This window comes from Odocoileus virginianus, chromosome 34 (assembly GCF_023699985.2).
Source record: "Odocoileus virginianus isolate 20LAN1187 ecotype Illinois chromosome 34, Ovbor_1.2, whole genome shotgun sequence".
NCBI lineage: Eukaryota > Metazoa > Chordata > Mammalia > Artiodactyla > Cervidae > Odocoileus > Odocoileus virginianus.
Genome location: NC_069707.1, coordinates 33,167,050 through 33,194,631, shown reverse-complemented (window position 1 = coordinate 33,194,631; position 27,582 = coordinate 33,167,050). Strand labels below are relative to the sequence as shown.

Sequence of the window (27,582 nt, the reverse complement as noted above, 5' to 3'; positions counted from 1 at the left end):
TCCTCAGGCACGTTTCTCTTCTTACCTGAATGCTTAGAAGGGGAGCCCACCTAGGGTTTTAGGTGTCTTGGCATAAGTGTCTGTCAGATATGTGAGACCTTCATAGCAGTGTGTCCTGAGAAGTAGTACTAGGCACTTCCTGGCTATATTTGATGATCCATCTGCTTGCTTTTGCTCTTAACAAAAAAAAAAGACTTTCCCCCCAAATCTGTGCCTTTGGTTGAACCATTGCTGAAGATAATCTTTGAGGAGGGAAGTGGGGCTGCTTTCAGCTTCAGAGAGGAGTTCTGTAAGTATTTGTGGAAATTGACCCCCCTTGGATAACTATGTCTGGTGCAGAAGTTGAGTGAAAAATGACTCTCAGCCCGTGGGTTACTGTGCTGGGGACTCCCTGCAAGTGCAGTGCTTTTAGATCGTCAGCCACTTTTTTCTGTATGACTGCAGTAAATTGAGTAACAGCCCCTAAGCTGCCTTGTGCTATGTTAGACACACATTACAGCATATTATTCCTGAAAAGTGGGAGACAGGCTTTTTTTTTTTTTTTCTGTTGAGGTGCACATCTAAAAAGCAGTTTGTGGAAGGAGAGTGCCATTTAAAAATTTAAGCATTAAGTACCAAAAAGGTTTATTTCGTTCTTATCTTTTACTTCCGGGCTTCCCAGGTGGTACTAGTGGTAAAGAACCTGCCTCCCAATGCAGGAGACATAAGAGACTCGTGTTTGATCCCTGGGTAGGGAAGATCCCCTGGAGGAGGGCATGGCAACCCACTCCAGTATTCTTGCCTGGAGAATCCCATGGGCCGAGGAGCCTGGTGGGCTATGGTCCATAGGTTTGCAAAGAGTCTGGCATGACTGAAGCAACTTAGCACACACGTATGCATCCTTTGCCAGCAAAGGTCTGTCTAGTCAAAGCTATGGTTTTTCCAGTGGTCATGTATGGTTGTGAGAGTTGGACTATAAAGAAAGCTGAGCACTGAAGAATTGATGCTTCTGAAATGTGGTGTTGGAGAAGACTCTTGAGAGTCCCTTGGACAGCAAGGAGATCCAACCAGTCCATCCTAAAGGAAATCAGTCCTGAATATTCATTGGAACGACTGATGTTGAAGCTGAAACTCCAATACTTTGGCTATCTAATGCGAAGAACTGACTCGTTCGAAAAGACCCTGATGCTAGGAAAGACTGAGGGAAGGAGGAGAAGGGGATGGCAGAGGATGAGGTGGTTAGATGGCATCACTGACTCAATGGACATGAGTTTGAATAAGCTCCTCAAGTTGGCGATGGACAGGGAAGCCTGGCGTGCTGCAGTCCATGGGGTCGCAAAGAGTCGGACACGATTGAGGGACTGAACTGAACTGAACACATCCTTTATTTTTATAGCTTAGCCAATGAGATTTGAGGAATTGCTAATTAAAGGTTAACCTTTGATAGTCTGGTTCCTGTATCTGAGTGGGATCCCCTCTCTTATCTGCACTCTCTCTTCCATTTATTCCAGAATCCCTACCAGCTGGCTATCTAGCTGAGATGGCTCCCCTTCAAGTTCAGTTCAGTTCAAAGATATTTTTAAATATATAGTCAACCTTTGATTATCTGGGCTGTTGATTTAAATGAGATTTTGTTTGAAAAAGAGTCCCAATGCCAGGGATAATTTGATAGTCACTGGAGAATTTGAACTTTGCCCCCAAGAGCCATGTGATTTTGTTCAGGTTACTTAACCTTGCTGAGCCTTAGTTCACTCTGCTTCACATGGGACAGTGTAACCTCCTTAGAAAAGTAGCTGGGTCATAAATGGTGATATAGGTAAAGGGTCTGGCGCAGGGTGAAGCACGAAGTGGAAAAGGTATGAGGCAGCAAGTCTGGGCATCCTAGCATACTGGAATGAGTCCAGAGGGGGAGTGCTATCTCATCAGCTCATGCTCAGCTGTATCCGACCCTCTGTGACCCAGTGGACTGTATCCCACCAGGCTCCTTTGTCCATGGGATTCTCCAGGCAAGAATACTAGAGTGGTTTACCATTTCCCTACTCCAGGGGGTCTTCCCAACCCAGGGATCAAACCCATGTCCCTTGCATCTCCTGCATTGGCAGGCAGATTCTTTACCACTGGGCCACCTGGGAAGCCCATAAGAGGGGGAGTATTCAATGACAGTAGGTGATCCAGTCCTTCACTTGTCCTTTCTCCCCCTGGCTCCCAACACCATGGCCTGGTTTTGCACATATGCTTTGTGTGAGACAGCTGTTTTCTCTGCCTGCTACTTAAGCTGAAATTCTTTTTGGGGTGGGGGGAGCACTTTTCATTCTAGACCCACGTTGACTGCACCTCTTTTGTAGAGTCTTCCCCTGCCTTTCCAGGGAGAGTAGTTGTACTTTCCAGCACCTTTGAGATGCTTTGCTCACGCCAGCAGTTAAAACCGATGCACAAAGACTGACTTCTCTACTGTCCCTCGTGCAGACCTAAGAGCATAAGTAGTAACAGTGGACCCAATGTCTCCCTCAGGACAACAAAATAGTTGAATGGAGAGTGAAAGGGGAATTATTTTCTTCCACTGGTGGTGTTATCACCAGCAATGTTACCGAAAAAAAAAAAAAAGGAACCACTTCAGCTCTAAGGATGCTGGTTTGAGCACTTGCATTTTGGAGACCAGTGGACAGGGTTCTCAAGAAGGGATGCAGCCCTGAAATAAGTCGGGGTATGTGATGAAGAGATACAAATGAACTACTGTGTATATCACAGAATAGCCACCAGGATATAGTGTATAGCACAAGGAATTATAGCCATTATCTTGTAATAAATTATAATGGAGTATAATCTATAAAAATGCTATTTTACTATGCTGTATGCCTGAAATTCTGAAACTAAAGCAGCATTGTAAATCAACTGTTGTGTTTAGTTGCTAAATTGTGTCTGACTCTTTGTGAGCCTGTGGACTACGGCCCGCCAAGCTTCCCTGTCCTTCACTGTTTCCTGGAATTTGCTCAAGTTCAGTTGATGATGAATTGGTTGATTTGAGTTGCTCAAGTTGAATGATGACGCTATCCAACCATCTCATCCTCTGCCACCCTCTTCTCCGTTTGCCTTCAATCCCTCCCAGCATCAGGGTCTTTTTCAATGAGTTGGCTCTTCACATTAGTTGGCCAAAGAACTGGAGCTTCAGCTTCAGCATCAGTTCTTCCAATGAATATTCAGTGTTAAGTTCCTTTAGGAAAGTCAACTATACTTCAGAAAAAAGAAAAAAAAAGGCAGTAGAAGTACCTCCTTCCCATCCTCAAGAAGCTTCTCTCTCTGTCTTCTGGGGGCAGAGGCAAAGTAGATGCACTGGGTAGGGAAGTTTCTCTCCTTTTTGCTAAGGTCCTACTATTAAGTTTCTCCTGTGGCTAGGCTCCCAGCACCTGCTCTGGCCCCGTACGGACTCCAGACTGGAAGTGCACCCTCTTACTTGATGAGTGGAGTGAGCTCCTTAAGGCTAGGTGTGGTATTCTATCTATTTTGTTTAAGACTCCTCTCTAGTTTTTGGATGGTGTAGTTCAGTTGATTTAAGACAGAAGTTCTGAGGGGTTCAGAGGTGCCTGTAGCATCAGGCGGGATAATGTCACCTTGATTGATGGGCAGGTCTTATCAAGTCAAAGGTATTAACTAGTTCAGAGGAAGAGCTACCCTCGACTTAGAGGTCGTCTTCTTCCTGATGCTGAGAAGTCAGCAGTGGCATCCTGAGTTGAATGAAACAGTGTGAGGCAGCAAGTCTGGGCGTCCTGGCATCTCAACTCATAGCCAGATGGAGAATATTAAATGATAATAGATAACCAGTCCTTTTCTTGGCCTTTTTCATTTTGATGTTTTGAAATATCCATGAAGCTATCTTAGTAAAATTGAAAGTTGAACACTTGAAATGCCTGGCAGTGACAGATAATCTGCTTCCCAAACATAGTTCATAACTCAGTTTTAATTTTTAGTGTTTCAGTAAATCACATTTTGTTGGCATAGAGATAAAAATGAATATCCAAAAGTGTGAATACTGTCTTCATTATAAGTACAAAGGATTATTAATGTATTTAAAATTTTTTCTGAATAATTCTGACAAATATTAAAATTTTGAGGACCAATGGACTCAAAGAATTCGATAGAAATAATTTATTCAAAATGTGAAAAAAGTAGAAATCATTTCTTAATTACTTTCTCAACATTATAAGCTGTTTTTAGGAGTACATATATAAATAAGTTTATTATTTATGAAAAATTTTAGTTTATTATAAATATCTGTCTTGCTACTTAAGTTTTGATAAATATACCTTTCTAAAGACCACATGATGGTCTGTTACCAGCATTTCTAAATTGCAGTTTTTAATTAATTAAAAACTAAATATTGATTCTTTTGATGTTTAAAATTTTGCTTTGCAATTTCTTTGCAGTCTTGGGAAAGAAAAGCATGTTTTTCAGCTGTATCATTGGACACTTTGGTATATTTTAAAGGAAGCTTAACCTTTAAAGTGATGATCAGATCGTGCTTGTTAACTTGTCAGAGGGCAGACAAGTGTTCTGATGGAATTTTTTTCTCTTCTTAGAAGCTTCACCGTGTCAGACATTTTGGCATTATTTTTGCTTTTCTTTTAATATTACAACAGTTAACATTTGAAGTACATTTATTATCTTTTTTGTTAAAGGATGTATCTTTCTTACATCTTACATGTATCTTTACATGTATCTCATATAAGATCTGGTTTGAGCACTTGAAGTACATTGAGCAGTTGAAGTAAAGATGAGATACATACATGTATCTCATGTAAGAAAGACACATTTCTTACATGTATCTCATCCAGTGGTAGAGAGAAACACACGAAGACTATCAATCAGGTTTAATACAATCTTTTGAATATAAATATGGAAGAAAAATGTCTTTATCTAGAAATGGGATTTTCTCTGTTAACATTATGCTCCATGCATGCATTTTGAGGGAGTTATCAGTTACAGAGACCACATGATAAAACTTTTAATTTCCATTAGCCTTAAGGCACTGCAAGGTTGGATGGGGACCAGGGTTCCCTGCTGGGACCATGTGCCTGGAGGTGAGTGAGCAACAGTGTGGGCTGTTGTCACCCTGAAGGTGGCTTTTTATGAATATTTTTATAACCTGTTTATTCTTCCAAGGATCTAACAGAGTTCCTTTAAGTTCCTAACAGTTTATTGTCAAGGATTTCGGGGGCCATTTCTTTTGTTAACCTTATTATATAAAACAGTTGTCTTATTTTGCCAAATCAAAGTTTCTCCAATAAATACTTTTAACACACAATAAAGATAGACCACTACTTTGGAAAAACACTCACCCTATAAACGAGTTTACAGATTGTTTTGTTGAGGAGGCTTTTTTAGCAGGATTGCTCCTCATTCCTTCCAAAAAGAAAATGCCCTTAATTAGAAGCTCACTGTTGAAAGGAAAAATTTAATTTCTTTGCACTTCCATAATTTTAAAATTACATTATGTTCTGCTTGAGATTAAAGGAGGTTTATAACCTTGCAACGACTGATCTTGCCTGTCCTTTTCCTTTTGAAAATCTTTTAAGAGTCTGAGAATCAACTAACTCATAACACTATGTAATCTCACATTATTATAAATAAACTGCAAGAAGAATTTTCAGATGAGTTTTTAAAGGTGACCTTTTGCCCTTTGGTCATGCTTTGAAATGCAAAATAAACAGTTGAGAAAATTATCCTTCAGTTGAGGAAAAAATTCCGCTTTTTCTGAAATCCTATTGCTATTCTAAGGAAAACTGTTAATATATTTGTGAGCAGAGGGCTTTTAAATTTATGTTATCTAGAATTCTCCTATCTTTTTAAATTTTACTCATGTTTGTATCTGGATTTATACAGTGACTGTATAGTCATTGGGGGAAAATATCTATAAAGTATAGAAAAGTATTTCAGTATCTGATGTATTAAAAGAGGTTTGGGCATTTCTGAGGGATCTGGTTCCCATCCCTGAAATGATCTCTAATAAAGTAAAACAGGAGTTCCACCCTGTCCTGTTCACCAAAGCTCAGAGGAAACGTGTGTGACATTCATGGTACTTGGGCTTTTTTTGTGTTTTTTTTTTAATTGTTTTTTTTCCATTTATTTTTATTAGTTGGAGGCTAATTACTTTACATCATTGCAGTAGTTTTTGTCATACATTGAAATGAATTAGCCATGGATTTACATGTATTCCCCATCCCTGTCCCCGCTCCCACCTCCCTCTCTACCCGATCCCTCTGGGTCTTCCCAGTGCACCAGGCCCGAGCACTTGTCTCATGCATCCAACCTGGGCTGGTGATCTGTTTCACCCTAGATAATATACATGTTTCGATGCTGTTCTCTTGAAACATTCCCACCCTCGCCTTCTCCCAGAGTCCACAAGTCTGTTCTATACATCTGAGTCTCTTTTTCTGTTTTGCATATAGGGTTATCGTTACCATACTTGGGCGTTTTGAAACCTTCTGTCCTGAAAGGGTGGTGGCTAAGTTTTGGCAGAGCTGAAAGTTGCACTAACCCAGATTCTGTGTGTCAGAGCAAGCGATGATGGCCCGAATAGTGTACATTTGCAGTATGCTTTTTACTGCCAATGAAGGAAATCTTGTATTGTTCACCATAAACACTGGCACGTGGGAATCGATGATCTTTTCAGACCAGTAGAGAGAATCTGGAAAAGTGGTTAGAAAAGCCTTCTAGCCTTATCAAGCTTCCCTGGTAGCTCAGCTGGTAAACAATTCACCTGCAATGTGGGAGATCTGGGTTCGATCCCTGGGATGGGAAGATCCCCTGGAGAAGGAAATGGCTACCCACACCAGTATTCTGGCCTGGAGAATTCCAGTTCTACTGCCCCCACTATAGATGTAACAGTGCCCAATCTTTGTCCCTTATGAACACCAACATTTTAGGGCAGAAAGGAAACCACAGGTCTTTAAAAGCTACTCTAGGTCATTGGTATTGAGATACTTTTTCACCACCCCCTCCCCCATCCAAAAAGTAAAGAAAAAAGAAACTAGTAAAAATGTCATCTCAGCAGATGTGACCTTGGAACATATTATAATAAATTTGCTTTGCAAATTTTGCCTTGTTAATTTAAAACCGTGCTCAAAAGTCAGCATTTCTATTTCTCCATCAGCAGCAGTTGAAAGCCAAGTGTCTGAAGGATTCCCAGGCACTCCCTTCTGGAGGACCTATTTCTAAACCGGAAACCTTTCCTTTCTGATGAAGGCAGTCACACAACACAGCTCATTGATCAATAATGCTGTTAAAATGAGTGGGTAGAAGAGGGCCCTTTAATTAGCGATTATAAGAAGATCTGACCTTTGTGATCCTCTTCTACTATCTTGTGATAGTATATCTTTGGTGAAGTTGGTGGTGCACGACTTTGAAATGCGTTATGCTAAGTCTTGTCAGTCGTGTCCAACTCTTTGTGACCCAATGGACTGTAACCCGCCAGACTCCTCTGTCCATGGGGATTCTCCAGGCATGAATACTGGAGTGGGTTGCTACTTCCTACTCCAAGGGATCTTCCCTGCTCAGGGATCAAACCCATGTCTCCTGCAACGGCAGGCAGGTTCTTTACTGCTAATGCCATCTGGGAAGCCCTGGGAATATTCAGGTTTAAACTTTCTGACTAGAGCAGCTCAGAGCCCTGTCCAGTGCTGGGGGTTTTCTCTTTGGAAGTTTCAAAAATCCTTTTTGCCTTTGTGAAAGTAGGAAAGAGTACAGAGATGTGAGGAGTAGGTATGCCTGTGTCTTAGAGAACTGAAAATTTAGTTTCTGCTTCGCAGAACAGTTTTCTCTCACAGGTGGATGTTTTCACAGTGAGTAGTATGGGCGTGGAAGGGAGAAAGGCACGCTGCCTTCTGGAAAGAGGAGAGTGAAACTTTAAATGTCAGTAACTGCCTTCTACTGTACCCTCGTGGATGGCCCGTGGAGATTATTGTGTCCACTTCAGTGGTCTCCAAATGAAGAGGGATGTGAGGGAAATCAAAGTTTAGGTGAACGATAAGGCCTGATTAAGATGTTGCAAAATGTGAAAGGGACTAGAGTTATTTTGGAGAAGAGGTTTATATTAATAGCTTTCAAATATAAGGATCAGATATCTCCTCCTTAAGGAAAAAAAATTGAAAAGGAAATTCATTTAAATAATGGTATTAGGAAATTAGCTACCTGGATACTTCCTAAATTGATAATCCCCAGAATGCACTGTCAAGAGAGGTGTTATATTTGTACTCAGGGAAAATGGGACCTGTCTTCAGAGTGTGACAACTCATTGCCTAGATAAGCTCAGAGTCTGCTGATGTGACCTGCATGTTTGATTATGTGTGTTTTCACGCCGTGATCTAAGTTCTTACAGTTTTTCTATTTTTCCTACTAATGAATTTTTTTGTGAGTAGCATGATTAGGTAATCATGCTTTCTCAATCTTGTTACCAGAAACAAAGACAATTAATTTCTATGTTTGTAAATACATATTTGATTTTTAAAATAATTCCAGTACCTAAGAAACACTTGCACCACTCAATTATAAACACTAAAATTACTGAGACTAAAAAAGGAAGCATTTCAGTTTCCTTACAGAAAGCATAGATGGCACATTCAGTTTGTGTGACTTACATCAGCCTTTAAAGGTATATATGCTTACACAACCATATAACTCGTGTCATTCAGCCTATCACTGAATGGCAATAATTTTAATGCTGATCACTATATTTAAGGAGAAGACAAAAATACTTATTAAAAAAACTGCTCATCATTCATCTAATATTTTATATTGAATATAAAAGTAAAATAAAATATGAAAATACTACTTATTTTTACAAATCAGAGAACAAAGAATTAGAATTAGGATCTGGTCATATAGCAAGACATTAGTGGAATATTAGTGAAAGCAGGAAGTGGATTGGGAAGTGGGGAAAGGGTGTTCTGGTTCCCAGCCCAGGGCATGTTCTACTAAAGTGCGCTGTCCAGAATGCTAAGTGTGGATTTTGAAAAGGGCAGTGAAGGCCTGCACTGGGAATAAAGATGAGGGAAGTAGACATGTCAGTGTTTGTGTGAGCTCGCAGAACAGGATTAAGGAAAGCTAGGAGCAGGAACTGGGCTTCCCAGGTGGCACTAGTGGTAAAGAACCTGCCTCCCAGTGCAGGAGACATAAGAAATGCAGGTTCGATTCCTGCGTTAGGAAGATCTCCTGGAAGAGGGTATGAAAACCCACTCCAGTATTCCTGCCTAGAGAATCCCATGGACAGAGGAGTCTGGTGGACTGTACAGACCATAGGATCACAAAGAGTCAGACACGACTGAAGCAACTTCGGATGCACACTTGAGCAGGAACTGCATTTTACCAAGCCAGCTTCACTGTAATGACCCCTGTGAAAGGTGGCCTTTCCAAATATAAAGGGCTGTATGAGGTAATTATCCCTTTAGAACTTGAACTCCATTTTTCTTTGAAGGAAAATGTCTAACATTTGTTAGTACATACTAACAAATTCCATGGGGTTGAAAAGAATCAGACACGACTGAGTGACTTTCACTTTCACTTTCTTTCAGAGTTGATTTACAATGTTGTTATAGTTTTAGGTGTACAATAAAGTGCTTCAGTAACACACATATATATATTTATTCTTTTTCAGATTCTTTTCATTATAGGTTATTACAAGGTGTTGAGTGTAATTCCCTGGGCCATACAGCAGGTCCTTGTTCTTTATCTATTTCATGTGTGAAAGTGAAAGTTGCTCAGTCATGTGTGACTCTTTGAGACCCCAAGGACTATACAGTCTATGGCGTTCTCCAGGCCAGAATACTGGAGTGGGTAGCCTTTCTCTTCTCCAGGGGATCTTCCCAACCCAGGGATTGAACCCAGGTCTCCCGCATTGCAGCTGGCTTCTTTACCAGCTGAGCCACAAGAGAAGACCAGGAACACTAGAGTGGGTAGCTTATCCCTTCTCCAGTGGATCTTCCTGATCCAGGAATCCGACTGGGGTTTCCTGCATTGCAGGCAGATTCTTTACCAGCTGAGCTACCAGGAAAACCCATTTTATGCCTAGTAGTATGTATTTGTTAATTCCAAACTCCTGACTTGTCCCTCCCGCTGCCCCCGCAGGCATCTGGCTTTAACCAGGAAGCACTCTGTAGTTCCTCACTGGCCGTAGAGCAGACTCTGTGTCCCATGTTGGTGGAATAACAGGTGTGTTCTGTCTTGTGAGGTGTGTGTGGCCCACACTCTGCAGGGAGCTGCATGCAGGGAGCAGGAGGAGCCGGGGGAGCAGGAGGTGTCAGTGTCTGGAGTAGCACCACCACTTTCTGTGCGGTCTGAAGTATGTCATTTAATCTCAGTGAGCCATTTCTGAATTTACAAAGTGCCGCAAGTACTCCCTGCTTCACAGGAATTACTCTGAGATTTAAATGATGAAGGATGTGAAAAAGCTTGCTAAGAGTTAGTATTTTTTATACCCTTAAGGGTGTGAACCCATCTTTCTTACAAACATTTCTCCTCCATATCATGGGGGGATTGCATTGCATATGTGTTAATTTGTCAGTCGTTTCCAACTCTTTGCAACCCCGTGGACTGTAGCTCACCAGCCACCTCTGTCCATGAATATAGTAAGTGCTTAATAAATGCTGATAATGGATTGGGACTGTAAAAAAAAAATACTGCTCAACAAGGAACGTGGGTGCACTAAGATCAGATATCTACTCATTTCCTGGCAAATTTCTTCTCTTGGAATCTGCTCCAATGTTGAGGTTGCTTGATCCTCCAAGGCAGCCTTTAGTTTTCATCCCTCTGCCCTGGACTTTGTCTGCTCCCCCTCATTACCGCAGGGTTTCTCAGCCTTCTCACTATTGATAGTTGAATCAGATAACCCTCTGTTGTGGCAGATTGTCCTGGCGTTGTAGGATCTTTAGTCACGTCTGCACTGTCTACTTCTCTTCTGTGCTGTGCTCAGTCATGCATGCCTGACTCTTTGCAACCCCATGGACTGGAGCCCCCTTGTCCGTAGGATTTTCCAGTCAAAAATACTGGAGTGGGTTACCATTTCCTTCCTCCAGGGGATCTTTCCGACCCAAGGATTGCACTCCCATCTTCTACATCTCCTTCTTGGCAGATGAGTCACCTCTTGCTAGTAACTTCAGCCTTAAGAGCAGACCAAGTTGAACAATAAAAAAATATCTCCAGACATTGCCTTTTGTCCTCTGAGGACAAAATCGCCCACAGTTGAAAATCACTGTATACAACAGTCATGCAACAGCCCTGAACGTGTGAAAGTGAAAGTCACTCAGTCGTGTTTAACTCTTTGTGACCCCATGGACTATACAGTCCATGGAATTCTCCAGGCCCAAATACTGAAGTGGGTTGCCATTTCCTTCTCCAGGGGATCTTCCCAACACAGGGATCGAAGCCAGATCTCCCACATTGCAGGTGAATTCTTCATCAGCTGAACCACCAGGGAAGCCAGTGTGTATCTAATCATTATCAATAGTTTAACTGCGCCCCCTCCCCACCAGACTGCCAACCCCGAGGGGTCAGCACTGTGTCTTTCTCTGAACATAGGTCCCACGCCAGGCAGACATACACTGAATATGGAAAGAAAGGGAAAAGACACTTAAAGGACTACTCAGTCATAGTAATTGTGTTGGTTCATTCTATGGATTTTTTGTTTTCTTCTGGACCAAAAGGGCAAGGACTCATCAAAACCTCAAGTCTCATTTCTGAAACCATTAGTGCCATCCCCTGTTTCTCAAGCTTCCTTTTCCCACACGCTGATTGTTGACAGAATTATTCAGTGTGTTCACTCAAAGTGGCATTGGAGACTTGAGACTTTAGGCTTCAAGGTCCAGGCAGAGATCAAAGGTGCCTCTTTCTCTCTTTCTCTCCATCTCTTTTTAAAAACTTCATAACACCTTCCATCCCCAGGTTCCAAATACCACCTGTACCCTGAAGATTCCTACATTCCTAGCTTAGAACCTCCCATGAATTCCAGGATCATGTATTCTAGCCCTACTAAGGTATCTTCTCTTACATATTTCAAAAACTCCTGAAACAAAAACCCCGTGTGTGTACAGTTGAATTCATGATCTTACTTCCTTGTCCATTTTCAACTTCCCTCCAAATTCTTTATTCTGGGGACTCCGGAGCAGAGCTCTGGAGTCAGAATCTTCCTTTGTCCCTGGATAACTCAGTGACCTTGTGCAGATGATTTCTCCTATTGTTACACCATTGTCCTCATCTGTTAAATGGATACTTGTCTTCCAGGGTTCTTGAGAAGATCACGTTAGGTAATGCATGTAAATCACTTAGAAAATATTGCCTGAACTGCTTAATAAATGCTAAGTGTTGTTATTGTCCAAAAAATGCTTTCCATGTTTACTTATGTTTACAGTTCTCAACTGTAGGTGGTTATTAAATCCTATTATGTGCCAAGAGATGAGCTACTCAGTATAGAAGCCAAAATGAATGAGAAATCAGAATGATTCTCATCTCTTACTCCTCCCCTCACCATTTCCCTGTTTCCACCCAGCAAATCCCTACGAATCCCTTTTGTTAATCCCACCTGTCATTTTATTCAGTATGGTCCATTCTTATCCATTTGAAGTGCAATGGCTTCCATGAAGGGTTTGATCCTTTCTTGCTTAGATTATTACAGGTGTCCTTAAAACCAGCCGTTTTGCTTTCGGTTTCATATCCAGCTTGTCTGTTCATTGTCTTGCTTCCTAGTGTCTTTCATTGCCTTTATAATGAAGGTCAGCCCTCTCTAGCATGATGTAGATGGCCCTTGGTGACCTGCTTATCTTTTAGGCTCACCATGGGCGGTATCCACACATGCTTTAGCACTCAAACTCCAACATGCCAGATTCACTCAGACTTTCACACCTTTCTGGCTACTGTTCCCTCCTTGTTTTCTCTTTTTCCTTTGTTAAGATAACATCTATTCATTTTTAAGTCAAAGCCCCATAACTCCCTAAATTGTGAATTTTTGACATTCTACTCACTTAGATTTCTCATTCATTTAGGTTTATATAGTGAATAGCTCATCTCTTGGCACACAGTAGGATTTAATAGCCATTTATAGTTTAGTAAAGCTATGATTCCATGAGACTGAGTCAGCCAGTGCAGCCTTATAGAACTGCAGGAATAAAACTGAATCAGAATAAATTGACAGAATTAAGCAGCAAAATTAAGAGTGAAGAAAACATGTAGGTGTCTCTAATGGATAGAATACAGTGGTCAGTAGATATAGAATCTTAAAGCTGAGATCAAGTTAGAAGTCCTGATGGGAAAAGCTCATCTGTAATAGATAACAGAAGGAGGAATACCTAGGGGCCTAGGGGTTAAGGCATGCTACCTCCTTTTACTGTCCCTGCTTTCAAGGAATTTGATCTCATGAGGGAGAAACACCAGAGAAAAAAGTGAATCATTTCTTACAATTGAGTACTATTTAAAAAGGTATACACCTAGTGTTATGGCAACAGAGATGAAGTAATTTTTCAACAAATGGGGTCACGCCATTGCCTGGGGGCCAGAAATGACCAGCTCAAACATCAAAGGCACATGTGCAGTGGGCAGATGTTTTACATCATTTCCAAGCCTCCCGTGCCAGTAACAGCTTCATATAAAGAGCCTGATCAAAGATCGCGTTCAGCGGACCAGACTGCCTTGGGATCACATAGCCTGAGCCACAAAAGATGCCAGTGTTTCGTCATTTTCTACCTAAGTGTTTTTTTGACTAGTTTGCTGCTAAAAGCGTGTCCTTTTTTTTTTTTTCCTTTCTCTTTTTCATTCCTGTTATTTTATCTCAAACTGTTCTGCTAAAAGATTACTCTCAACTTATGTTACCTCCTAATAGTCTCTGCCCACAATACAACCCAAGGCTCTCAAATCCTCGGGCTATTCAGGCGGGTCAGGTCAGAGCATAGCACGCGCCCAGAAATGGCCACTCTGTGGGATACATGTGGTCCCTGAGTCCAGAGGACGGCGTGGTGGAACCCTGAGAACACCTCCTGGACTGCAAAAGCACCTGTCCCGGGCTTCTGAGCCCACTCCATCTTTTGCTCAGAAGCAGCCCTGGTTCTTCGGAAACCCTCAGCCTCTCTACTTGAAATGCTGGCTGAGGACAGGACCAGGCAGTGTTTGCCCAGGAAGCTGGGAATTTAGGCAGAGCAAGGGAACAGTGCCACCTTTGTGAGCCTCCGCGGCACCTCCCCGCAACCCTGCCGGCCCCCTCAAATCACCAGGTAGCTGGGGCTGAGCTAGAGCTCTGTCTCAGGCTCCAGAGGGGAGAAGGAAGGAAGCCCACGCAGTCTTCGGTGCAACTGAAATATCCCTGACCTGACAGGGGCCCAGTGGCAGGGAGGAAGGGGACTCTTCTGATTTGATTTTAATAATTACAACAGCATCAAAGGTATGAATGTTCAGCACATCTTCTGTGTGCGTGTGCAAAAGTATGTCCTTTTTTCAGGAAGATTATTTTTCAGACCTGACATGTAAAGTGGGGAAACAGGATACAGCTTTCTCAACACTAAGGAGATGGCCAAAACATCATTTAGTATCACTGATCGGGAAGATCCTCGGAGAAACGGCAACTCACTCCAGTATTCTTGCCTGGGAAATCCCGTGGACAGAGGAAACTGGAGGGCTACAGTCCATGGGCTCACAGAAGTGTCAGACACGACTGAGTGACTAAACAGCAACAATAAACCATTTTAATCCATGATTTCCTTGAAGGAACCATGTTGTTCTGGTTGGGTCAAGGAATGCGTTTCTTTGTTGTTCAGATATGTGCCTTTATAAATTATATTGGGAAAATCTCTAATCATCTTTCATCTTTTGAATTGTCAGCTCATCTTCTCGGGAAGGATTTGTCTGACAGATTGAGTATCACATGCTGCCCTTCATTAGGGTAATGAAACAGTTTCCACTCCTGCTATGTGTTGAGGTGAAATAGCAGTGAATCACATCTCTGGTTGTGTTTCGGGATTCAATAAACTGTATTTTCAAGCCAGTTGTTAGCGTTTGAAGTCAGTATTTGTCCATGTCTCAGAAACCTTTGACCAGTCCCGGAAGATCTGGCTCTTGACTGCTTTGTAGGAAGGAGCCACCACCCTTGCCTTCTACCCAGTCTAGAGTCTGTAAAGCCTGGGCCTGTTTCAAGGGAAATGCTGAGCTGATGTGCAAGAAAGGCCCTTTATCAAGACTTGATCTGATTTTGCTGTTGCACAACTGTCACAGTGAATTCCCTTCCGCTCCTACGGAAGGGAATACTTACTTCTGCCAGCAGCTTCCTGCCAGAAGTTGGAATGCTTCCCTGTAAATACTCGGAGTAGCGGGGGTGGAAGAGCTTTCTTCTCTCCCCACGCTGCTTCTGCTTCTGGCAAAGGTTTGGATATTGGCAGGGGCGCCCCGCCTCTGCACAGTCTGTTCCTGGAGGTGGGGGATTCCTCTTACTTCCAATTACCAGTTTCTTTACACGTGGGAGGACATTTTTTGGCACAGATTATCCTTTTTGCTTCATGTCTGGCTGACAGCGCCCTTGCTAATTTATTTTTTTGGCATTTTTTATGCATTTGTTAAGATGTCAAATGGTATGTGCAGAGCTTTGGAGTGATGGCTGAGTTTACCTCCTGGAGCTTGCAGTAGGTATGGGATGTTGGAAGCTCTCTTCGGAGTAGAAGTTATAGTACTGGGTAAATAGAGGGTGTTAAAAGTTGTTCAGTTGTATCTCTTTGCGATCCCATGGACTGTAGCCCACCAGGCTCCTCTGTCCTTGGAATTCTCCAGACAAGAATACTGGAGTAAGTGGGTAGCCATTCCCTTCTCCAGATCTTCCCCATCCAGGGATCAAACCCAGGTTTCCCACATTGCAGGCAGATTCTTTACCATCTGAACCACCAGGGAAGTCCACATATAGGGTATCGTGTGTGATTTACTTGTCTTCTTGCAAAAGTCTCATGACCCTTTAGTGAAGAGTGAATCACAGAATCCTAAACTTTAAGTGGGTCAGGATTTGAAACTTCATGTTCCCCATTGCCTTCATTTCCCTGCTGAGGAAGTTAAAGCCCCAAAACACTTAATTGACTCACCCAAGGCCACCCAGCTGGCCAGTGCTAGAACCTATGCCAGAATACCAGTCTTCTCTCCTTGTTTTGCATTATTTTCATTATATTTCAATGTTTTGAAAGTACCGGTCACTTAGTACATTGTATTAGGTACAGCATAATTATCTTCATAGTTCCTTCTGTGTAGGATGGGGAAAAAGAGAAAAACCTTACCCCTTTCCCCACCAAAGCAATTCTGACTAGCTGTATAGCCATTCTCAATGGATTGGCTATAATTCTTGCAACTAGATTGAGTTTCCTGGAAAAAGGGTCATGTCAGTAGTTTTCCCCTCTCCCAAGTGGTTGAAACCCTTTGTGGAAATGCCAGCCAGCTGAAACATGTCAAAATCAATCTGTAATTTTGGAGGCTGTGGAAAAGCAGCTCCCGTTGCCTGCCCTGGACAGTCTGTTCTATTATACTATCTGAAACATTAATAGTGCATTTGTGAAGACATACTCAGGAAGAACAGAGCTCACAAATTGTTTCTTCAGAGGGAGTAATTATAATAAACAACTAACTTAAGTGAAAGTGGCCCAGAAAATATTTCAGGTTCTGGCTGAGACTCCTATATGCTTAGTTAAGTAATGTTTACAAATCTCTTATGAAACCTGATATTAGGAAGTGATTTTTTATTTTAATAAAAGGTTAATGAACATGATATCTGTTCAGAACAATTGCTTTTAAATTCACTGGTCAGATGGGGAAGGTTTTGCTGGTAATGATGTTAGAAGAAACTCATCACACACTTCTTGACTGGATTGTGTTATATATTCCAGAATGTTACTAGCTGGATCAGAGTCTGATTGAATGTATTTTTTTTAAGCACTGATCTTCTGACTTGAATTTTAGTGCCCTTTACCTTCCAGCCCATTATTTTATTTATTTGTTTTTACTGTGCTGCACAACATGTGGGGTCTTAGTTTTCTTACCAGTGCTCAAATTCGAAACCCCTGCATTGGAAGCCTGGAGTATTAACCACTGGACGCCCAGGGAAGTCCTGTGATTAAAGGAAATTTGAACCCCCTGCATTGGAAGCCTGGAGTATTAACCACTGGACGCCCAGGGAAGTCCTGTGATTAAAGGAAATTTGAACCCCCTGCATTGGAAGCCTGGAGTATTAACCACTGGATGCCTGGGGAAGTCCTGTGATTGAGTTTAAAGGAAATACTACACATAGCGGTAGTCAAAATCCAGAGCCCATAACAACGTGGTCTTGTTTGTGACAGCAGTTATTAAAAGGGCAGGGACACCAAACTTCTGATGGTGTCCTTAGTGGCTAAAATGTAACACTTTAACATTTAAGTGTGAAAATGGTGATAAAGGGCATATGGTGTTGGAGTCATTTTCAAATGAAAGTATCAGACATACGTTATGAACTTGTGTGCAAAATCAGTACAGTTTACATTTTGGGAGGGGCTTAAGAAAACAACTAAAGCTTTTAAGAATGTTCTCTACTCTCAGACTTTATATTTATTAGTATTTCTGACATTTATGGACATGAGACTGACAGTTTCTTACACACAGTGGGCGCTATGCAGATATTGGCGGGTCATAGTATAGAGGATTAAAAATTTTAAGGAAAATTTTTGTATTGACTTTTTATTTACGTATTTTAAAATTTTATTTTCTGAAGTATAGTTGCTTTACAGTGCTGCATTAGTTTCAGTTGTGCAGCATAGTGATTCAGTTTTGCAAATACATATATATATCCTTTCTCATATTTTCCATTATGATTTATAATAGGATATCAAATTTAACTTCCTTGTGCTAAATAGTAGGACCTTGTTGTTTATCCAGTCTATATATAATTATTTTCATCTGATAATCGCATACCCCCACTCCATCATTCTCCTGTCCCCCGTTGGAAATCACAAATCTGTTTTCTAGGTCTATGAATCTGTTTCAATTTTGTAAATAAGCTCATTTGTGTCGAAGTTTAGATTCCAACATGTATGTGATATCACATGGTGTTTGTCCTTTTCTTTCTGACTTACTTCATTTAGTATGATAAGTCTCTAGGCCCATAAAGGTTGCTGCAGATGTCATTATTTTTTTTTATGTTTTATGGCTGAGTAGTTTTCTATTGTATATATGTACCACATCTTCTTTAACCATTCATCTATTGATGGACATTTAAGTTGTTTCCATGTCTTAGCTGCATTATTTATATATTTTTGTTTGCTTAGAATTTTATTGGAATTTTGAGAAAATCCTCATTTTGGATTTTTATCAGTTCTTTTAAATTAATAATATTCTAAATTGATGTGATAAAAGTAATAAAAATTCAAATTTCCCAAGAGGAAATGAGGGAGCTGTCTTTGTGGTGGTTGTTGGTGGTGGTTTTGTGAGAATACTACTCAACTTTTCTCTTTAAAAAATCATATAATTTAGGAAAGTTCAGTTCAGTTCTGTCACTGACTGACTCTTTGCGAACCCACGAACTTCAGCATGCCAGGCTTCCCTGTCCTTCACCAACTCCTGGGGCCTACTTAACTCATGTCTGTCGTATCAGTGATGCCATGCAACCATCTCATCCTCTGTTGTCCCCTTCTCCTCCCACCCTCAATCTTTCCCAGCATCAGGGTCTTTTCCAATGAGTCAGCTCTCCGCATCAGGTGGCCAAAGTATTGGAGTTTCAGCTTCAACATCAGTCCCTGCAATGAATATCCAGGACTGATTTCCTTTAGGATTGACAGGATGGATCTCCTTGCAGTCCAAGGGACTTTCAAGAGTCTTCTCCAACACTACAGTTCAAAAGCATCAATTCTTCAGCACTCAGCTTTCTTTATAATCCCACTCACATCCATACATGACTACTGGAAAAACCATTCAATTCAGTTAGGTAGAGTCACTCAGTTGTGTCCAACTCTGCGGTCCCATGAACCGCAGCACTCCAGGCCTCCCTGTCCATCACCAACTCCCAGACCCAAACAGGTGTCCATTGAGTCAGTGATGCCATCCAGCCATCTCATCCTCTGTTGTCCCCTTCTCCGCCTGCCCTCAATCTTTCCCAGGATCAGGGTCTTTTCAAATGAGTCAGCTCTTCGCATCAGGTGGCCAAAGTATTAGAGCTTTAGCTTCAGCATCAGAACTTCCAATGAACACTCAGGACTGGTCTCCTTTAGGATGGACTGGTTGGATCTCCTTGCAGTCCAGGGGACTCTCAAGAGTCTTCTCCAACACCACAGTTCAAAAGCATCAATTCTTCGGCGCTCAGCTTTCTTTATAATCCCACTCTCACATCCATACATGACCACTGGAAAAACCATAGCCTTGTTTTTGGACCTTTGTTGGTAAAGTAATGTCTCTGCTTTTTAATATGCTGTCTAGGTTGGTCATAGCTTTTCTTCCAAGGAGCAAGTGTCTTTTAATTTCATGGCTGCAGTCACCATCTGCAGTGATTTTGCAGCCCCCCAAAATAAAGTCTCTCACTGTTTCCATTGTTTCCCCATCTATTTGCCATGGAGTGATGGGACCAGATGCCATGATCTTAGTTTTCTGAATGTTGAGTTTTAAGCCAACTTTTTCACTCTCCTCTTTCACTTTCCTCAAGAGGCTCTTTAGTTCTTCTTCACTTTCCACCATAAGGGTGGTGTCATCTGCATGTCTGATGTTACTGATATTTCTCCCAGCAATCTTTTCTCTTTAAAAAATCGTATAATTTAGGAAAGTATAAAGAAATAAATACACACCAGTGCACCCCTCATCTTCCAAATGTGCCATGGCTTAATTCCATATTATTTCGGTCACTGACAGCCTTACCTGCATCTCTTTTTCTGTCTCTAGGTGCAGCTGCACCAGGTAAATAATTTGGGAAAAACTCATGGATGGGACACCTGTCGACTTCCTCATGCTGATGATCCCTCCATGCTGAGAGGTATCTGACATGTGACTGCATTAGTGATCACTAATTACTTATTTGAATTCTGTTGATAAATGTAACAGAACATTCACAATGATTAGTTTTTGGTGACAGTAGATCACAGATTTCCTATCTCCTTGTTCAGACAGAATGTATGACCAAAGAAGGTATCACTTTCATACCAAGCAAGTTCTAGATTATGTTGAATAGTGGAATATTCTTCATTATTATTATTATTTTGATAAATGGTGTCCAGACATAGTTCTCTCTCTTTTTTTTTTAAAGACTTTTTTTTTCCTGCTAATTTATACTGGTGATCACTTATATGATTAGCGTTATTGGAAGAAGCAAATGTATGTTTAATATTACAGACTTTTGAAGGAAAAATGTATAATCTTTGATAGCTCATATTTGAACTACAAAAGCATGGATCATGTTATGGTTTTTCAGTGAATCATTCTTATAAAAGAAACTTTGAAGAATTGCTCTACTCACTCAAATCCACTATGGCAGCCATTTGTTTTGATTTCTTTATACCATTTACTTTCCATTAGCTGATTCTGTCTCATGGTAGGAGAGTCATTTTAAGGGGGAGAAAGGATGTGCACTCACATTCACGTGAACAGTCACTCACCTCTGACAACCGGCTTGCTCAGGGCTGCTGGAGACAACACCGCAGCTTTGCAAATCACTGCCCTTACACAGTTGTGGTTTGCAGCCTGGAGCTTGCTTGCAGCACTGCCTGGAGGTCCTCTTGGGGGTCTCTTCTCCTCTCCATGTGCTGGCTCACACCATCCTCCTCAGGTGTCCTCACCTCCTGTTTCCTGGTCCAGATGACAAAGCTGCAGTGCTTACCACCTCACTGTACCACAGCCTTTCCACATATTGAACAGACATATGAAATTGTCAATGTTGGACTGGTTTTGACTTGCAAAATCAGCAGTCTTCTCTGCTTCAAGCCACTGCATGCTTGTTTTAATGTTTTCATACTTCTACCATTCCCTGACTTCTGGGAATAGTTGACCCTCCCCTGAAAGATTCATTCATCCATCTCAGGAGCTCATAAACTATTTCTCTTCTGGGATCCACGTCCACCTCCATCGGTTATCCTTTTCTTTTCATAGCTTCCATTTCTAACATTCACCTTGGCTCCTTTCATTAACATATAACTTAACCAAGTAATTTCTGTCTTTATATTTGATTTTGAAAACTATAGACAACATTCCACATGTATAAACAAGAAATATAAAATGTGTGTGCAGTGTAAAGAATAGTTGTATAACAAACACAATTACTTTAGCTTAAAACTAGATCCTTCCTGATACTTCTGAAGTTAGGTGCTCTGATCACTCTTCCTTATCTCCTCCAAACAATATCCTGAATTTTATATTATTTTCCCTTTTTTCTTTATAGTTTAATGACATATGTATGTCTCTTTAAGAATCTTCTGCAATAATCTCACATGCTATTTAATATAAATGCTACTGCAGAAGGAAATGGCAACCCACTCCAGTATTCTTGCCTGGGAAATCCCCGTGGACAGAGGAGCCTAGTGGGCTACATTCCATGGGGTCACAAAAGAGTCAGACTTGACTTAGAGACTAAACAACAACAAGTATATTCTACAAGAAATCCTTAAATAAAATATAGAGTCTTTAAAAATATAAATGCAATGATAATATCTTCTGAAACCAGGCTTTTCACTCACATTTGTGAGATTAATCTACATTAACACGTAGTTTTCTCTCATCTGATTTCCATTTTCCAGGTGCTCTGTTAGAGACTCATACCTGATCGTTGTTGTTCAGTCACCAAGTTGTGTCTGACTCTTCATGACCCCATGGACTGCAACATGCCAGGCTTCCCTGTCCCTCACCATCCTCTGGAGTTTGCCCAAGTTCATGTCCTTTGAATCAATGATGCCATCCAACCATCTCATCCTCTGTCACCTTCTCCTTCTGCCTTCAGTCTTTCCCAGCATCAGGGTCTTTTTCAATGAGTCAACTGTTCACATCAGGTGGCCAAAATATTAGAGCTTCAGCTTTAGCATCAATCCTTCCAAAGAGTATTCAGGGTTGATTTCCTTTAGGATTCACTGGTTTGATCTCCTTGCTTTCAAAGGGACCCTCAAGAGTCTTCTCCAGCAACACAGTTCAAAAGCATCAGTTCTTCAGCCCTCTGCCTTCATTATTGTCCAACTCTCACATCCCTACATGGCTACCAGTAGAGCTATACCTGATGGGTGTCCTGAATTCCAAACAAAGTAACTTCTCACTTTTTATTCCCTGACTTTAGCTTATTTTGTTTGACTTTGCCAGTTTTGTTGCCAGAAAGAAAACTCTTCTGTCTTAAACAGAAAGGCAATACCCTCTGCTTAATTGTGTCTTTATTTCTCACTGCTGTCCTTTCTCTTTTCCTTCAAGACTAAAATCTTAGAATAGTTCACACTTATTGTCTCTATGCCTTGGCCTCCCAGCCAGGCTTCGTTTGACCTCTTGATAGTTGGCTTCTCCACATTTTATTTTTCTTTAATCTTTGTGACAAAGCTCATGACAGCCTCTCTCTCCCCCCCACCTTTTTCTACTTTATGTTAAATGTAAGCCTTCAAGAGTGTATAATCAGATTTTCTTGGTTTGAGCACACTGTACCTGATTTTAACAAGCATTCCTTTTATTTTCATATTGATGGCCTAAAGACTCCCTTACATAATGTAAAAGGCTCCTGGAATTATAATTATGCTCTTAAAGTCTCATATTAAGACAGTGTGGGTGAGGTGGTAAGAGGAAGAGGAACAACTTTGCATCAGAAAGTGCTTAAACATATTTTAAGTACCTTCTGAATAATAGTGATAGAAGTAAAATTGGAAAAAATTCTAATGGAATATTTTCTTTTATCCAGGAATTCAGTTCACTTTGGAATGTGACAGTTATCAAGACTGAAATATCACAGATGTTTGGCAGCAGGGTTAATAGCTTCTTCTCATTTAGACCGGGAGATTACTGTAGGATTATTGTGCTTAAGACATATATTTTGTCTGCATTTGCAAAGTTTGGCAAAGATTATTAAAATAATGATCTAGGTAATTCAAAATCAAGAACTTTGTTGCCTAAATTACTGATATCTCTATTCAAATAATTATCTCAATAATTTAACATCGATTATACCTTTATACCTATGTACATGAAGATACTCAATTTGATCAATATCATGGGGCTGCATGGAGAAAGAAATGGCAACCCACTCCAGTATTCTTGCTTGGGAAATCCCATGGACAGAGGAGCCTGGCAGGCTACAGTCCATGGGGCTGTAGAAGTCAGACAAGATTTAGCAACTGAGCCACCAACCACCATGGGGCTGGAAGCAAGTGATGAATAGTAGAGATAGCCCTCAAGTTGCTGCCAATCTAGAGGAGAAAAAAAAGATCAAAGTAGAGAAATAATTTATATTGCAGATCAGCCTACAAATGGCATTTACAAAACAGAAAAGGTATATAAAGATTCATGTGAAAAGGGAACTTGACTCTCACAAACTGTATGACAATTTTCTTTTGGAGCAGATTTAAGAGACTATATCTCAAACCTGATTTATGAAACTCCTTTTATTTTTATATAGCAACTGTATTGATGGGTTATTTGCTTATCATCTGTATTCTAACACATGATAAGTTTATTTCATTCATCAAACTTGTGTTGTTACTAAACTATCTTCCACTGCAAAAAGCAGGCACACAAAGTTTGATAAGATGTAGTTGAGAAGTTTAAGGTATAGTAAGGAGGTAGATATGGACCATGGGGTGAGGGAAGGAAACATTAGAAATTTGAGATTAACAGACGCAAAATATTATACGTAGGATGAATGAGCAACAAGGTCCTACTGTGTAGCACAGGGAGCTGTATTCAATATTCTGTGATAAGCCATAACAACGGGTTTCCCTGGAAGCTCAGCTGGTAAAGAATTCACCTGCAATGTGGGAGACCTGGATTTGATCCTTGGGTTGGGAAGATCCCCTGGAGGAGGACATGGCAACCCACTCCAGTATTCTTGCCTAGAGAATCCCCATGGACAGAGGAGCCTGGTGAGCTACAGTTCATGGGGTGGCAAAGCATCACATGTGACTGAAGCAACTTAGCACAGCACAGCATAAAGCATAATAAAAGAGAATATGAAAAAGAATTTATATATATATATGTGTATAACTGAGTCACTTTTGTGTACAGCAGAAATGAAACACAACCTTGTAGCAGCTATGCTTCAATAAAATTTAAAAAAAAAAGAAACATTATTCTCAGGACAATATAAAAAGTGCACCAATGTGTACAGTACTGTAGTGGTCCGATGGAGACTAATCAGGAGCTCTGACTGATTAGATAAAGCAGATTGCACAGCCTTCCAGACCCAGTGGGACTCTTGGAGGATGAGTAGAAACTTAGCAGAGGGACACACAAAAAGCGTGTTCCAGGTTTTCTGCCCAGGTGGATATTTTTCAAGGATCTTTCTCCAACTATGCATGGGGCTGGCAAAAATCTATGACAGACCTCTTCTGAGACCCTGTGATTCATTCTAGCATTGCCTCTGTCTCCACCCTCCATCCTCTGATCCCAGCCTCCTATTTTTTTTTTTTTTTTTTTTTTTGTCTATTTTCCCTGAATTCTGACTCTAGGCTCTGAACGGTCCAGTATGCATTTGTCAGGTGTTGTGGTTTGAATAAGGCTGGGGAACCAGACACAACAGGAAAGAAAGGAGCCTGAGAAGAGTCAGAGAAGCAAAATGGGCACATGGCGCATGGAGTGCAGGAGTGAATGTCTGACCAGGACATAGGTGGGATGCTTATGGAGAAGAGGTGGGAATGAAGTTGGCCAGAGAAAGCAGGGTCCAGAACCCAAAGCAACATGTGTGCTTTGCCAAGGAGTTTGGACATGATCATGTTCAAAATGAGAAAACCCTGAAAGGCTTTCCAAGTAGCAGAATGACATGAAAGGCTTGTGTAGTTAAGTATATGTATACTGTTTAGCTAGTGTTACTGTTTCTGCGTTGAAACCATTGATGAGGTTGCTGTTCTGACCTGCTTTCAGGAGGGAACTGCCTTGGGAGTATTAATAGTTGGCCAGCAGCCTGCAGGTGCCATATCTTCTGGTTTGCCACTGCATGCCCACAGGGCTTCGGGGTGATGACTGAGCGTGGCAAGGGGCTGGGGCCAGGCCAGTTCTGCCCAGAGGGGACTCATTCTAGTGAGCAGTACGCTTGAGGCAAAGATGAGCCGAACACATGAGTCTCCTCCTATTCAATCCTTCTTTCTTTTCATGGGTGCCAAGGGTTTTGGTGGTCTGTGGGTTCCTCTCTTTCTTCCTGAACCCTCCAGCTTTATCTGTCACAGGTGTTTCTCCCAATAATCTCTTTTAGTTCTAATTCTGTCTTGACATCGGCCTTTCATAGAGTATGAACTGACATATGATGCCTCAAAGCCTATTTTTAAATTTTAGTATGTACCTTTAAGTGGTTGTTTACATTTTCACCCTCTGAACTAGCATGCTTTCTTTATATGAAATATGCTGTTTTATGAAGTCAGAGGTAATCTTAAATAAATTATCTCAAGGACAGTTTGGACCCCCGGGCATGCCAAGCTTCTCTGCACAAGTTTATCATTACAACTACTTGGGATCTGACAGGCTTCTGGGGGACCAGGGCAGAACTGCCAGCCTTACTTAATTCTACTTAATAATGTATTTCCCACTCATGGCAGGATTGGCTTAAGTTCAATGAGTTGATGGACAGGGAATGCTTCAGACAGAGGGAATTTTTTTTTTTTTTCTTGACTGTCATAAAGTATTTTGATATCTCATGACTAGCAGGTGGTTAGATAAAGGAGGAAGATAATTCAGCATCTTAAAAGCCTGTGACCTAGCATTTGGGAAGACAGGATTAATTACAGCAAATCACCATGTGATTTTTGCGGCAGTGTTTCTCTCTGCAATATTGTGCCTTATAGATGAAGAACAATTCCTCTTTGTTTCTTTAATAAAAAATCACTTTAAGTAAAAACAGTGAATCGTGTTCTTGAAGTAGGTTGCGATCTTCAAACATGAGAAAAGCATGTAAGTTAACTTTTTTTTTAAGAAGGTCTGTCATATTGAAGTTTATATAATATGACTAATGGCAAAACTGTGCACGTATTTATTTAAAATAAAATGCTAGGCTGAGTATCAAGATTTTTGAAACTAAAATGAATTTGTTTAAGTTGTAGAATTGAGTGTTATTTAATCTCCTGGGCAGACTTTCAGTGGCCTGTGATCAGAGCTCTTCTGTGAATTCTCTGTGAATGGAGAGTCCCTGTGTGGTCCAGGATTCAGGGAGGGATGGAAGACCAACCTCCTGGTTCTGGGTCTACTGCTTTGCCCTCACGTTATACATTAGGATCTCTTCAGTAAGTAACAACTAAAAGGCTGAGAGAAATTCAAATGGATTCAGAATATGTGAAATGATAAAATGTTAAATATCTTTAGCATGGACTTTTACATTAAAGATATATATCTATTAAGTCCTAATGATATAAGTGTAATTGTAGGCATTTTCTAGTAAGTTTTCATTTAAAGAGAATAGATAGTAGTAGCTGAAATGTGAAAAGAACCATGTGACAAAAGATCTCCTATTTCTTTGAATTTGTTTAATAGTACTAGGAAGTCTATTTGGTAGAAGGATTTCATTTGATGTAATTTTATAATATTAAGATCCATGCACAATTGAGATATTGCTCCTGTTCGTGTGACACATTCCTTGTTTAAACAAAGCTAAATTATTATCAAAGAACATGACAAGAGTGATTATTTTAAAAACCCAAGTGAAATACTAATGAACTCATGTCTTAGTTCTGATAAGATTGAATTTGGGGGGGGGCATGACCTTTTTATTCAATTAATAATAGGTTATCAGTGTTGTCGTTGCTCTAGAGAAACCACAGTGGATTGTAGACTTGGCTACTGTTGGCAGGCTGCATTTGTCAAGTGGAAATTTTGGAAGAGTCAAAATGGCACCTCTCATTGACACTAGAGATTTGTTTTAAACTAGTAATTGACCGTGTTGGGATAAGTGGATAAGGCAATAAGGCAAATCAGTGCCATTTTTGGAAGTGTTTATTTATTTATTTTTTTAATCTTATGCTTAGAGAATTTTTGCAAGTATAGTACAAAGAACATTTTTTCCTAAATCACTTGAAAATATTCAATAACTTATTGGCATGATACCCTCAACTTCAAGGACTCTAATGTGCATTTTTTACAAAGACATTTTCTACATAACTTACACTAGAACCACTGAATTCAACATTTTCACATTGGTACATTACCGCCATCTAATTTTCAGGCCTTACCCAAGTGTTGCCAGTTATCTCAGTAAGATAAAGGATCCAGTCCAGAAGCATGTGCTAGATTCAGTGGTCATGTCTCTTTAGTCTCCTTCAATCTGGAATGCTTCTTTAGTCTTTCCCAGACTTTCATGATCTTGAAAGGCCAGTTATTGTAGGATGTCTTTTAGTGTGGGTTTGTCTGATGCTTCTTTGTTAGATTCAGGTTTGGTGGGAATATCAAAGAAGCAGTTTTGGGGGTGGAAAATAACTTCTTTACCATCTTTAGTTCAGTGTT

General features: G+C 40.7%; 1 protein-coding gene across 3 annotated transcripts in view; it reads left to right on the top strand.

The window, feature by feature from the left end:
• TMEM200A (transmembrane protein 200A) overlaps positions 1-27,582 on the top strand; it is an 81,239-nt gene that overhangs the window by 17,200 nt on the left and 36,457 nt on the right. Inside the window, exons 1-2 of one of the 3 annotated variants that reach the window (XM_070461731.1) lie at positions 10,100-10,179; positions 19,873-19,963. The exons of 1 other annotated variant lie outside the window; for it this stretch is intronic. The gene's annotated coding sequence lies outside the window, so the exon portion shown is untranslated. Of the gene's footprint in view, positions 1-10,099; positions 10,180-19,872; positions 19,964-27,582 lie in introns of those variants that run through there. One more of the 3 variants, XM_070461730.1, reaches the window with a different exon arrangement.